This window comes from Urocitellus parryii, unplaced genomic scaffold (genome assembly GCF_045843805.1).
Source record: "Urocitellus parryii isolate mUroPar1 unplaced genomic scaffold, mUroPar1.hap1 Scaffold_205, whole genome shotgun sequence".
In the NCBI taxonomy this organism is placed as follows: domain Eukaryota; kingdom Metazoa; phylum Chordata; class Mammalia; order Rodentia; family Sciuridae; genus Urocitellus; species Urocitellus parryii.
This window is the reverse complement of record NW_027552342.1, coordinates 1,584-15,657: the sequence shown is the minus strand read 5'-3', so window position 1 is coordinate 15,657 and position 14,074 is coordinate 1,584.

The window sequence follows — 14,074 nt, the reverse complement described above, 5'->3', positions numbered from 1 at the left end:
AGGCACAGGGTCCAGGGACACCCAGTCCTCCCTGTGGCTTTTACAAGAGATGCTGGGATAGCCATGTCCAAGCCCGCCCACCAGCTGTCCAGAGGGACAGAGACAGGGATCCAGGGAGGCCGGGCATGCTGGGGACTTTACACAGAAGAGGCCCTGTGAGACCAGCAGGGTGGGGTCCAGATGACCAGGCCAGCACACACCCCAGGAAGCAACCTCCTATGCAGGCTACCACTGCTGCAACGTGCCCCAGCAAAGCCCTTCAGCTGGGCTCAGAGAACAGGCCTGTCATCCCAGCACTTGGGAGGCCAGGGCAGGAGGATCACAAGTTCAAAGTCAGCCTCAGCAGAAGTGAAGCCTTGAGTAGCTCAGTGAGACCCTGTCTCTAAATCAAAGGAAGAACAGGGCTGGGGACGGGTTTTGAGTTGAAGGCCTTGGTTCAGTCCCTGGTTGTTTTCAGGTCCCTGTTTTTTATTCTCTCCCTCAATCTTAACCAAAGGGTGTTAAAGGTGAGAACAGGCAAGACCCAGGGGAACAGAGGTTCTGGGACACTGGACAATGTCCTCATAACCAATTCACCCTGCAGATGAGGGGACAGAGCCTCTGGGTATCAGAGCTCCCCAGGATGGTGAGGGGCCAGAAGTGAAGGCGGGAGGGGATGGCGGCAGGGGCATACCAGCTTCATCTCCTGCGGGGGAGCAGAGCATGGTGCAGAGGATCATCCCGCAGTCCAGCAGGTCCAGGGGGATCCCGTGGGGAGAGGGGATGTCCTCAGTGCCCCAGTGAAGGCCAAGAGGAGCCCTGTCACCTATGCTTGTCTGAGACAAGACACTGGACACTGGGAACTGGGAAGAGGACACTGACAGCCACAGAGAGCTTTCCTAGACCCAGGGAAAGCAGAGCCAGGGACAGGTAATAAACTGACCCTCAGGTGGCTCCAGAGAACCCCTATTTTGTTGATTTTGTTTGGTGCGGGGATGCTCCACCACAGAGCTCCAGATCCAGCCCTTTTTAATTTTTGTTTAGAGACAGAATCTCACTGGCTTGCTTAGGGCCTTGCTGAGGCTGGGCTCCAACATGTGATCCTCCTTCCTCAGCCTCCTCAGCCTCCTCAGCCTCTGGAATTACAGGTGAGTGCCACTGCTCCTGGATGGACAATGATATCTTAAATATGAGGCCAAAAACACAAAAGAAAAAGCAGATAAATTGCAATTCTTTGTTTTTTGTATGTGTATGTGATGCTGGATGTGGCACCCAGGTCCTTGAGCATGCTGGGCAAGCACTCTACCACTGAGCCACATACACCTCCAGCACAATCAACTGGAGTTTTAAATCAAAATTCAAAACTTGTTTATGTCAAAGACCCTGTTCAAAAACTAAAAAGACTACTCAAAGAATAAAAAATACTCACGAATCACACACATGGAAAAGGTCTAGTATCCACAATATATAAAGAGCTCTTACAATTCAATAATAAAAAGATAACATAATAAAAAAGGGTCAAGGATACAAACAGATATTTCTACAAAGATATACAAATAGCCAATATAACACAAAAAATGCAGTCTCACTGGCCCTTGGCAAATGCAAGTCAAGTGACAGGCCACCACACACCCACCAGGACATCTATGGTGGACAGTAACAAATGTCAAGTTGCACATGGAAAAATCATACCCTCAGACATTCCTGGTAGGACTGTGGCAATAAAGCCATCCTACTGGCAGTTCCTTGGAAGGTCAGAGGTGTCGTGTGACACAGCAGCTCCACCCCTCCACACAGATCCCAAAGAAAGAAACTGCAGTCCCCATACATCTGCGGCAGCATCACTCCCAAAGCCAAACCCTCCACTGGGCTGGGGCTAATGAGTGCACAGATCCATGAGCTGGTGAAGGCCCCATGCAGTGGGTGCTCCTCGGCCTCGGGGGATTCAAGGGCCTGGAGGACAAGGGTGAACCCTGTCAGTCACACCCCACACACAGCCACAGATGGCTAAGGTACAGAAAGCAGCCTCTCACTGCCTGAGGTCGGGGTGATGGACGGGATGCAGCAGCAGAGGGGCTGTGGATGGCTGAAGGGATCGGGGGTGGCAGTGTTGTAAAACTGACTGTGGTGGCAGACTTGCGATTTTGTGGACACACTAAACACTGCTTGAGTTTTCCAGGGTGTAGGACCTGCATCTCCAGAGGGCTGTTCAAAGCTCCACCTGGGACCTGAACACAGGCTCTCACTTGTACCAGGCCACACCATTGCCTACGGCCTGGCACCTATGGCCTGGAGCTGGCCTGGCACGGGAGATGCTGGGCTCCCTCCTTAGCCCCACGCAGAAGAAAATGAGGAGGCCAAGGCCGCCATCCAGACTCACCACCTAAGACTTTTTAAAAAGAGTGGATGCTTCCCCGCCTGTCATCTCAGCAGCTTGGGAGGCTGAGGCAGGAGGGTCATAGCTGGAGGCCAGCCTCAGCAAAAGCAAGGTTCTAAATAAGAAGCTCAGTGAGACTCTGTCTCTAAATGAATTGTGTGTGGGGGGGTTAGGGCTTTGAAGCCAGGTGCTGCTGGGGTGGACACTTGCTGGCTCTGGCCTGGGAAGGTTCCCCAAGTCAGGACAGCCCCACGGGCTCTCAGCAAGTCAAGACGTCCCACTGCCCCCGAGGTCCCACGTGGCAAGCCAAGAGAAGAAGCCCTCAGCCAACACTGTCCCTCCTCCCCCTGTCCCTCATGAGCCCCAGGTCAGATGTGGGTCTGTGGGGCAGGGAGCAGGAAGGTCCCCTTGGGAGCAGCCTGTGAGCAGCAGGTCAGGAGTCGCCCACAGTGTGCCCATGTCCCAGATACTCTTCAGCCCCCGCCTCAACCCCATCTTGCCCAGAGCCCCGGCTCCTGGCCCAGTCCAGCTTTGGTCACAGCCCAGCCTGCCTCTGAGCTGCACGCTCCCTGGACACCAGGTGACAGCCGCTGCTCCTGGGCCCAATGGGCAGCAGCCATGTCCCTCAGTGCTGCTCAACCATGTCCCTGGGACTAGGCCTGTTCTGGAGACCACGTGGCTCCATCCCCACAGGCAGGTTCTCGGGTCAGAGCCACCTTCCCATGGAGCTTTCTCTGGGGCTTAGGGTGGACAGAGCAGCACACTATGTAGACACCTGCTGGCCAGGCCAGGGACCCTGGGGGGGGGCTCTGAGGAGGGCTCCCCAGCAGGGGGTGCCATGTATCCATGTGGAGCCCTCGGCCAGCCAGGCAGGACCCAAATAGGGGACCCAGCAAGGGGATCCAGTGATGGGGACCCAGTGAGGGGATCCAGTAAGGGGACCAAGAGAGGGGACTCCTATAGTATCAGGTGGTGGCTGCAGGGCCCCCGGCCCCCAATGCCACCCAGGGTGCCCTGAGCTCCCCCAGCAGCTGGCCAGGCTGACACCAGCTGCCCTCCCAGGCTGCCGGAGGCACTTTCACCCTGATCTTGTTCAGTCACGTCAGGGGACTTGGGGGGACCACACAATGCTGCCCATGAGCCTGGGTCATTCACTCAGATCCCAAGGACAAGGGAGCAGGCAGTGGCAAGGACCCATGGGTGGCCTGGTGCTATGGTCCCCTAGCTCCTGAGACACAGTATTTCTCCATCAGGAAGCACTGAATTTCCCACTGTCGACATTCAGCAGCCAGTCTGGGCAAATGGGGGGTCACTTCTGGCTCTAGCCATCCTGAGACACTTGGACCACAGGGTTCTTTTCTAATTCCTACCCAAGCATGCATTCTTGGGGACTCGTCCCCATGGCCCTCAGCTCCTGGGGTGGAAGAGGGCCACCTGCACTGAGAAGGCCCAGGCCCAGCTCCTGTTGAACCAGGAAGACAGAAAACCCTGAGGGCGCGACCTGCTCACTGCGGCCGCTGGGCCTGAGGTGAGGTGGGAGGCCTCCAGTGCAGGGGCCCAGGGAGGAATGTCCCCCAGCTGTGGCACAAATAGCAGAGCCACTGTGCTAAAGATGTGTCCACGCTATTCTGCACCAGACCCCCTGTCCCTACGGCTGGAGCAGCTATACTCAAAGGCAGGCTGAGGCCAGGCAGGGGCCAGAGGTCCCATTGTGTCTCCAGGAAGGTCTTACTGTCCTTACTGGTTTTGTTACTGTAGAGACCTGTGTTCTCCTCAGTGTTTAGAGCAGCTCAACTCACAGTAGCCAAGCTACAGAATCAGCCTAGTTGCCCCACAGCAGTTGGAGGGATAAAGAAACTGTGGTCCCTATACACAGTGGAATATTACTCAGCCATAAAGAAGAAAGAAATGATGGCATTTGAAGGTCAATGGATGGAGCTGGAGAGGATCATGGTGAGTAAGTAAGCCAATTCCAAAAACCAAAGCTGAGTGTCCTCTCTGACATGCAGATGCTGACTCACAATAGGGGAGAAGAGAATTACATTGGATGAGACAAAGGGAAGGGATGGGATGGACTGGGAGAGACAGGGGAATGAATGGATGACACTTTCCCATGTTCACTTCGGAACTCAACCAGGGACACCGCATAACAGGGCCAGCCACAGGAATGAAAATCACATCCAGTGTAAGTGACATGGCAGGATGCATGCTGCTGTCATGAGGAGCTAAGAAGAATAAATTCACAGACAAACCTGTGCTCCCACCTATGACAAAGGACAAGGTGCAATGTCATTCAGTGTCCTCATTGAAGATAAAGTGGGCTCTGCTGGCCTCTGGGAGCCAGTGTGAGGGAGCTGACACTCAGGTCACCAGAGCGGCCCCACCTCCTTAGGCCTTTGATCCCCACAGAAATTTCCAGCCTCAGAGACCCACGGAGACCCTGCCCATTAGGATCAGGGCAGCTGTGGCCTTCAGTCCTCCTGCTATCTCCTCCCAGGGGAAACATGCACTCCCTTTGTCCCATCCTGACTTGTGACATCACGGGTGGGGAGAGACCCGGGGAGCAGTGACAGCCGGTGGCACCTACCTGATTGGAAGATTCCAGAGCTCAGTGCAGGGAGGTGAAGCCCTCAATGTCCAGCATGTGCACCTCGTCCATGAACAGCACACTGGGGACCAGTTCGGACACGCCCTGGTCAATGTACTTGTTCACCACCTTGTTGATCTCACCTCAGACAGGGTCCCAGCCAGTGGGGGAAATGTCACCTGCTCTCTTCTCTATACCTCAATTCCCTCCAGACCCAACCCTGCAGCCTGGTTCTCCTAGTGGCTCTCTGATCCTAGGCTGGGTACTGGACCCATTTCAGGTTTGGTGTCATCATTCGAAAACAAGAATCATGCCAGGTGTGGTGGCACACACATATAACCCCAGAAGCCTGGGAGGTTAAGGCAAGAGAATCACAAATTGGAGGCCAGCCTCAGCAACTTAGTAAGGCCTTGAGCAACTCAGTTGAGACCCTGTCTCTGAATAAAATACAGAATAGGTCTGGGGACATGGTTCAGGGGTCAAGAGCCCGTGAGTTGAATCCCTGTACTCTCATCTAAAAAACAAGAAAACAGGCATCATCGCCCCCAAATGCCACAAAAAACCTTCCAAGGAGCTGTGTGGGGTGAAGTGTCCAGGAGCTGCCCCATCTAGCCCAAAGCCTGATGTCAAGATACCCAACTTGGGAGCCCCAGGGAGATGTGTTTTCAGATGCAAATTCTCCTCTGCTTCACTTAGTCAAGAAGCCCTTTTGAGGGCCCTGTGTGACAATGCTCAGGTTCATTAACTTTCCATCAAGTGCAGTTAGAATCCTCTCCCCAGAAAACCTGAGCAAGGAGGGTCAGAGCAGGCCCAGTCTCAGCCCCAGAACCATCAGCCCCTGCAGAATAGCAGACCCACCTCAGGTCCCAGCCCTCACCTTCCAAACCAGCACCCCCTGTCATCAGGATGGAGCTGTTCCCACAGAACCGAGATCTGAGGCCTGTCCTCGCCCAGAGCCATGAAGCAGGGCTGTCAAAACTGAGTTCAGAGACGGATCTGCTCTTGGCCACTCATGGAGGAGCTTAGGCTGCTGCAAAGCCTCAAGGCAACAGTGGATTCATGTTGAACTTATGTTTTCAGGGAGTAAAGTTGTAATGGGCCTGAGAAGGACATAAAATTGGGGAATAGCCGGGTGCAGTGGCACACGCCTGTCTTCCCAGCAGCCGGGGAGGCTGAGGCAGGAGGATCACAAGTTGGAGGCCAGCCTCAGCAACCTAGTAAGGGCCAAAGCAACTCAGCCAGGCCCTGTCTCTAAATAAAAAATAAAAGTGTTGGGACAGGGCTCAGTGGTTGAGGGCCCCCGAGTTCAATCACTGGCATAAAAAAAAAAATAAGTCCACAAAGGAGCAAGGGAGACGCACTGCCTGGCATCAAACTGGGCACCTTTCTGGGACCCCAAAGGAAGCAGATGCTGACCTCAGCATGGCCAGAGCTCACAGTGTGGCCATGGGTTCTAAAGGGAGTGAAGATTCAGAGCCACACAGTGGGGGGTGCTCAGAGCTGGGAGCATGTCAGAGGCAGGGCCTCAACTCGGCTCTGGGCTCAGGCTTTGCCACGTGTCCTCCCTGTGATCTCTGTCTTCTTTGGCTTCATCAACTGGCCCATCATGGACAGGATGTCTTGTCCCCCCTTAGGAGAGAGGACTTTCTAAGGCAGCTACCAAAGCCCACCCTGCTGCCTCCTGTGGGTCCCTGATGTCACTCAACTTGGAAACCTGAGGTGAACAGGCTCAGCACAGCTCCCCTGGGAAGGATGAGGGCTTCTGAACTCAGAGGGATCCCCTTGAGGTTTCCCCTGACCTGCAAGAATCAAGCAGATTCTTGCATTGTGGCACCTGTGTTTAAAAATCCTGGCAATTTGGGAGGCTGAGACAGGAGGACCGCAAGTTGGAGGCCAGCCTCAGAAACTTAGTGAGGTCCTGAGCAACTTAGCAAGACCCTGTCTCTAAATAAAATATAAAAAGGGCTGCAGATGGGGCTCCATTCGGAAGCACCCCTGGGGTTTAAGCTTAAGTACAAAAAAAAAAAAGGAAACTCTGGCCAGGTAGGAAGAAACTCCAATCCCAAGAGTCTCTGGCATCTCCTGGGCAAAGCTCTAAGGGACAAAAAGCAAAACCAGATGCCCAGCAGAAAGCCTGTTCCTGGTGGGGAGGAGGAGGCCCCATTCAGGATGAAGAGCAAACCTGACTCTCTGAACAGCGGGGCCCAGAGCAGAGCCAGCTGGGACCTGGAGGACTCGGGGCTCAGGCTCTGCAGAGGCCAGAGCCTCTGTGAGGCTGTCTAAAGCCCTGTGAAGGCTCCCGCCAGGTACCCCCAGCCCGGGGTGGAGAGCAGCCCCCACCAGGCTGGCAGGCGGCCAGGGGCAGACAATGCCCAGAGATCAGCTGTGACGGCATCTGGACATTGGGACAAAGGGGCCAAAGCTCATGTCGTACTCATTGCTGAGCCTCCCAGAGGGCCTCCAGGAGGACAACATGGCCCTGGCCACTGGTTCTCTGGGCCTTGGGCATGTGCTGGACCAGCAGGGCCTGTCCCTGGGGCCTGTTGTGGGCCACATCCAGGTCATGCACCGTCCTGTCCTAGATGACCTCCTTCTTCTTGTGCATTTCACCCTTGGCAGGGCATTTCCTCCTGGGCCTCCAGGGTGAACTCTGTGGCCTAGGAGTCGCACCTGCCCTGCCTCTGCCAGCAGACCATGGAGCACCGGGACCACACAGAGCTCAGTGACAGAAAGGTCACCGCTGCCCACCGAGGGCCCCCAACAGCGCCCTCCTCCTGTGCCCCACAGCCTGGTGCCAAGCTGGATTCCTAGACCCACCCGGGCAACACCTGAGACTTTCTGGAAGATTCTCTCCCCTTTCTTTTCACTCCTGATAAAGGAGCATCCAGGGCACTCACTGGAGCCGGGGTCTGGGCTCTTTGAGGTGGTGATTTATGGGTGACACGAGGCCTGAGGCTCATCCATGCGCCAGGGAGTAGCAGCCACCCTGGGACGCCACAGGAGATAGAGGAGGAGCCACCTGGTACTGTCCACAGGCTCCGGATTTGGGGAGGGACACCAGGGAGATAAGGGAAGATTGAAGATGCTACCTGGTGCAGCGGGAAGGGACGAAGGCTGTCTGATCCCTGTCCCCCACAGGGTTTGGGTCTTTAACACTTTTCCTGCTGAAGTCACAAGCAGAGGAAAACAGAAAATCCAAGGTGACTTAGGTAAAGGGACAGCTGCTGACCTTTCCCCACCCACCCCTGCTGAGCAAAGTGACACCCTGGTCACCCAGGTCTCCCTCTGGCAGACCCTTAGGTGTGGCGTTGTCCCCAGGGAGCATACCTTCACAGCCCTGCTGTTGGCCTCCAGGGAGATGACGTTTCTGGCCTCCACTCGATTCTTCTGCAGACTTTCAAAAATGCTGGGGTTCACCTAAAACCAAACCAAACCAGACAAAGGGGGACTTAGACCACCGTGATGCATGTTCCAGTTCCTTCTGACCCCGAGGGAAGGCACCTTTTTGTAAGAGACCTGAAGGTCCAGGCACAGCGGTGCACACCTGTCATCCCAGGGACTTGGGAGGCTGTGGCAAGAGGATCGCCAAGTTGGAGGCCAGCCTCAGCAACTTATCAAGGGGAGACTCTCTCTCAAAAGTATACAAAGCAAAATAAAAAGGACAGGCTTCTGGCTCCCTGCTTAAGCACTACAGGTTCAGTTCACAGGACTAAACATGAGAGCGAGACAGACAGACTGACACCTGAGGTAGCTAGCGAACCTAGGAGTGGGTGGGTATGAGGGTATGTGGCAGGGCACAAGAGCCTGGACTGGGGGCTTAGCACACCAGGAGGTGAACCTGAGGGTGACCATGTCTGGGTCTTACTAAGTTGCTGAGGCTGGCCTTGAATTTGCAATCCTCCTACCTCAGCCTCCTGAGTCACTGGGATGTCAGGTGTGCACCAACACACCCAGCAATGTGTCCTCTTCATAGAAACTTTTCATTACCCATATTGAGATCAGCACCATTGTGGTGTGCACAATCTAAAGTGTTACAAATATAATTTTCACCATGGAATTTTAGCATGAACTTGGAAAAACACCTTCAGGCATTAACAAAATAGCCTTATTGTCTGAGAAGCCAATTCTAAGAAACCACGTCCTTATTGCTAATCTGGAGGTTTCCTAGCGACTTAAATGTTCTCTTCTTCCTTCCTGCTGCTCTCATTAGCACCTCCAAAAGAAAGAGAAGAGAACATAAGGCGCAAATTGATCAAATTACTAATTCCTAGAAGTGTGGCTCTTTCAAGTAGAAGCTGGAATCACTCCCAGAAGAGCAGTGAGCACATCTCCCAGGACACCCTCATCCTCTGGAAGGACGTCACAGAGGAAACAAAGTGAGAGGACCAAGAGTTTTCTCTCCAAATAAAACTGATCTAACTTGGAAGTGAGGAGCTGCCTTGGCATCTCCACACCCAAGACGGGAGGCTCTGAGACGGAGACCAACCTTTTCCAGTGTACAAAGGTCCATGGGGTGGATAATATATTCTGTGTAGTCGGGATACTGTTCCAAGGGAACGGGCTTCTGGAATGCATCTGTCTGTAAGAGAAAAGGTACACATGCACAGGCCAGGAAGACCATGCTCCAACCAACATGGGATTGAGAAGCTGAAGAGAACCTCTCCAAAACTGCCAGGAAGGAGGCCATAGACAGCTCCACTGGCCACCATCCCAGGCTCCCTGGATGTTGATAATCCTGGGCCCAGATGAACTGGTTGGGGTTTTGTTATTTGCTTTACTATCAACATACACCCAAGTAGCAGGTTCTGTCCCCTTCCAGTGAGGCTGAGAGTCCCAACACACCAGGGGTCACTTTAGAGCTAGGCCACACCTAGAGGGACTCATCACCACCTAAAGATGACACATCAGAAAAAGTCTTTTGGGTGCCAACAGATGTTTCTGATACGATGGGAAATCTAGACAGTGAGATTTTGTTCCTGTTTTCAGAGGTCAAATTGCCTTCAGTACAAGAAGTGTGCAAAAAGTCTTTACCTTCACCCATTTGCTTAAGCTTTAACTTGACTCAGCTCAAGATGGCTGGGTAGGATTTATTTAGCATTTTTTTTTTCTTTTTAAATCCAAAGATTTAATTAAATACCAAATTATACCCAAGCAAAGAATCGGGACAGTTTTCCTTTTTCAATCACCTGTGTTCACTTCAATCCAGAATGAAAGTTTGACCACTGTAAATTTTAAAAATGCTCCAGAGCAGGGGTATGGCTCATGGGAAAGGCACTTGCCTAGCGTGTGCCAGGCCCTGAGTTCCAGAATGGAGATTTCAACAAAATCAGTGACTTTACACCAAACAGGGTGAGAAAGTAAAAGCTTTCTTCTATGTGTCCTTTGGTTTAAAACTTGACAGAGTTGACAAATCTAAACACTCCGTCATTTTGTAAATAGTCATCACGTTCAATCACTCCACAGTAAAAAAAAAAAAAAAAAAAAAAAAGAATTAAAAGATTTTTTCTTATGGTTCCAAGGATTGAACCCAGGGCCTCACACATACTAGGAAAGCTCCTTCCCTGGCCCAAGATTTTTTGTTTTTTAACTAAACTAAAGCTACTAGCACAGTTTTGCTTCCATCAATTGAGATTTAATTCAAGAGATAAAACTCAAATTGGCACTGTTTGCTGACAATATGATTCTATACCTGGAAGACCCTAAAAGTTCCACCATAAAACTCTTAGAAATAGTAATGAATTCAGAAAAGTAGCAGGATATGAAACCAACACCCATAAATCAGAGGCATTTCTGTATATCAGTGACAAATCCTTAGAAAGGGAAATGAGGAAAACTACCCTATTCTCAATAGCCTCAAAAAAAACTTGGGAATCAACTTAATGAAAGAGGTGAAAGATCTATATAATGAAAATTACAGAACCTAAAGAAAGAAATCAAAGAAGACCTTAGAAGATGAAAAGATCTACCTTGATCTTGGATGGGCAGAATTAATATTATCAAAATGACCATACTTCCAAAAGTACTATACAGTTTTAATGCAATTCCAAACAAAATTCCAATGACATTCCTCATAGAAATAGAAAAAGTAATCATGTAACTCAACTGGAAAAATAAGAGACCCAGAATAGCCAAAGCAATCCTTAGCAGGAAGAGTGAAGCAGGTGGCATCTCTATATCAGACCTTAAACTATACTATAGAGCAATAGTAACAAAAACAGCATGATATTGGCACCAAACTGGTAGACCAATGGTACAGAATAGAGTACACAGAGACTAACCCACAAAATTACAATTATCTTATATTAGACAAAGGTAATGAGAATATGCATTGGAGAAAAGATAGCCTCTTCAACAAATGGTGCTGGGAAAACTGGAAATCCATATGCAACAAAATGAAATTAAACCCCTGTCTCTCACCATGCACAAAACTCAACTCAAAATGGATCAAGGACTTAGGAATACAACCAGAGACCCTGTGTACAATAGAAGAAAAAGTAGGCCCTAATCTCCATCATGTGGGATTAGGGCCCAATTTCCTTAATAAGACTCCTGTGGCATTTCTGGATTCTATAAAAACTAAAAATGTTTTGACTATAACCAAATTTATCTCACTGTATATAATGAACATATTTTCAAATGATAATATTTGAAATTATAAGCTACTTGAAGAAATTAGCTAAAATCAAGCATTAAGATAATTTCTTAATTTGCTCATCTTCATCACTAAAAATTTTAAGTCATGTTGAATATTTACATCCACCCAAACTAAATCAGATAAAACCATATTTGGTTTATTTTATAAGATATGTTCCAAAATGTTATGTTCAAAACTGTAAATTGACATTTTTTTGAGCAACTAATATATGGCAGGCACTGTACCAGATATATTTTTGGCACATTTCATACATGTCCTAAGAACTGTTCATGGCATTCCCCAAATATATCTAGAATATTTGACATCTGGAACAAATCATTTGAATAATTCCTCAATATGACATTAATTTGAGTCTTAACTATAACATAGTTGTCTGAGATAACTAGATCACTTTCATTATGTGAACTTCTTTGGTATGGACATATATTACATCCTTTCAATGGTGTCTTACTTGATATAAGTAAATGATATATAAGCACTTGATTTTTATTGAAAATGTAATGGTAAGAAAATATTGTAGTTACGATATGGCTTAATATGTAGATACAGCAAAAGAATAAACTTGTGTGTATTATTTATTATTTCAAGAACTAGCTATGGCAGACCTTTTGGTGGCTTACCCCAGAATTTTTCCCAGCCCCATATTTTCTTGCTTGCCTCTCACTAAAAAGGCTTTATTTCCCAACCTCTAAGAGCCATGTGACTCAGTTCTGCCATGAGACAAGCCGGGAAGTCTGCTGAAGTACTAAGTGGAAGATTTTCCTTTGATAATTAAAGAAAGAAGGAATGAGAGAGTAATAAATGTGGGGAGGAAACAAAGAGAAAACTGTTTTTCACACTCTTGCACTTCACATGATTGTGAGAGGACAGGATGCAGAATGCACTGGTTGTCAAGTTGTGACCATGAGACCACAGTTACAGAATTTTCTAAACACCAATCCTATAACCAGACCCTTCTGAGGCAGTGAAGCAACCCATGAGCTGCCAATTTCCAGATTTTTAGTTACAGGAGATAACGAGATTACATTTATAATGTGAACTCCTATAGTGTGGACATATATTACTTCCTTTCAATGATCTCTTACTTGATATAAGAAAATGATATAAAAGTACATAATCTTTATTAAAAATATAATGGTAAGAAAATATTGTAGCAATAAAGAAAAAACTCAAATCTGTCTTTAAAATAAAAACTACATGAAAAAAATCATATTTATTCATGATTTTTAAGACCTAAAAACAATAATGGAAGGAAATATAGAGCAATATCAATGAAAGCTGGCAGAATTCAGCAGTTAGTATTTGTTGGATGAATCAATCAATCTAGAAATTAATTATTTGTGTAAACACCATTAGTTCAAAATAACTTATGTGAGCTGTCCTGTCCCACCTCACAATATACACCCAATTCAAGGAACAATCTAAAAGAATTCTATTTTCTTAATAGGTTTTGTTTTATCAATGATTTTATTCTCATTTTTAAATCATGGTTAATATCTAGAACATTCAGAGTAATACTAATAGTGAATTAATAATCATTTTCCTTCAGCAAGAAGCTCAGGAAGATGGGTATGGTGTCATATGCCCGTAATCCCAGGGCCTCAGGAGGCTGAGGCAGCAGGATCACAAGTTAAAAGTCAGGCTTAGCAATTTAGTGAGGCCCTAAACAACTCAGCGAGACCTTGTTTCTAAAATACATATGTATAGACACTCACACACAGATGTATGTATATATGTACATATGTATGTACGTATGTATATGTGTACATATGTATGTATATAAATATGTATAAAATATGTATGTATGTGTGTGTATATATATATATATATATATATATATATATACATATATATAAAGGGTGGTTCAGTGGTTAAGTGCTCTCAGGTTCAATCACAGGAATCAAAATCAAAAACAAAAAACTAGGGAAACCCCAATGAGTATTTATATACATGTGCCTTAGTGAAAGAAACATGCTCTCTTGTTAATCTAGTTGTTCTATTCATTTTGGAAAGCTCTTTCCAACTACAACTTCCAACGTTTTACAAACCAGAATGCATGCACAACCTTACTATAAAGATCAGCATTTGTGTGAATCCTGAAATATCACGCCTCCCCTAGTCATTATTACAAATCATATCATCTGATACTGGTAACCCACAATAATATTAGAACTCTCTTTTATATCTTGTGCATTGGGCCTTATAAGCCTATATATTAAAAAATTAAGCAGTTCCCCCAAAGAGTATCCTACAAAAAAGGTAGATGGTTCACTAAAGAACAGCAGACATAAATATATCGATGATTACTATTAATTCGACTAACACAAATCCTAGAAACTAAGAGTAAGAAGAGAAAAATTTTTCTTCCCCTTCTCTAGCTCTTCCCAGCTTCCCTGCATGAAGCCCTACCCAGTATTATAGTATTATAGCTCACTACCACTTCATTTGAAGGCTTATTTACTGAAAATTACTGGGT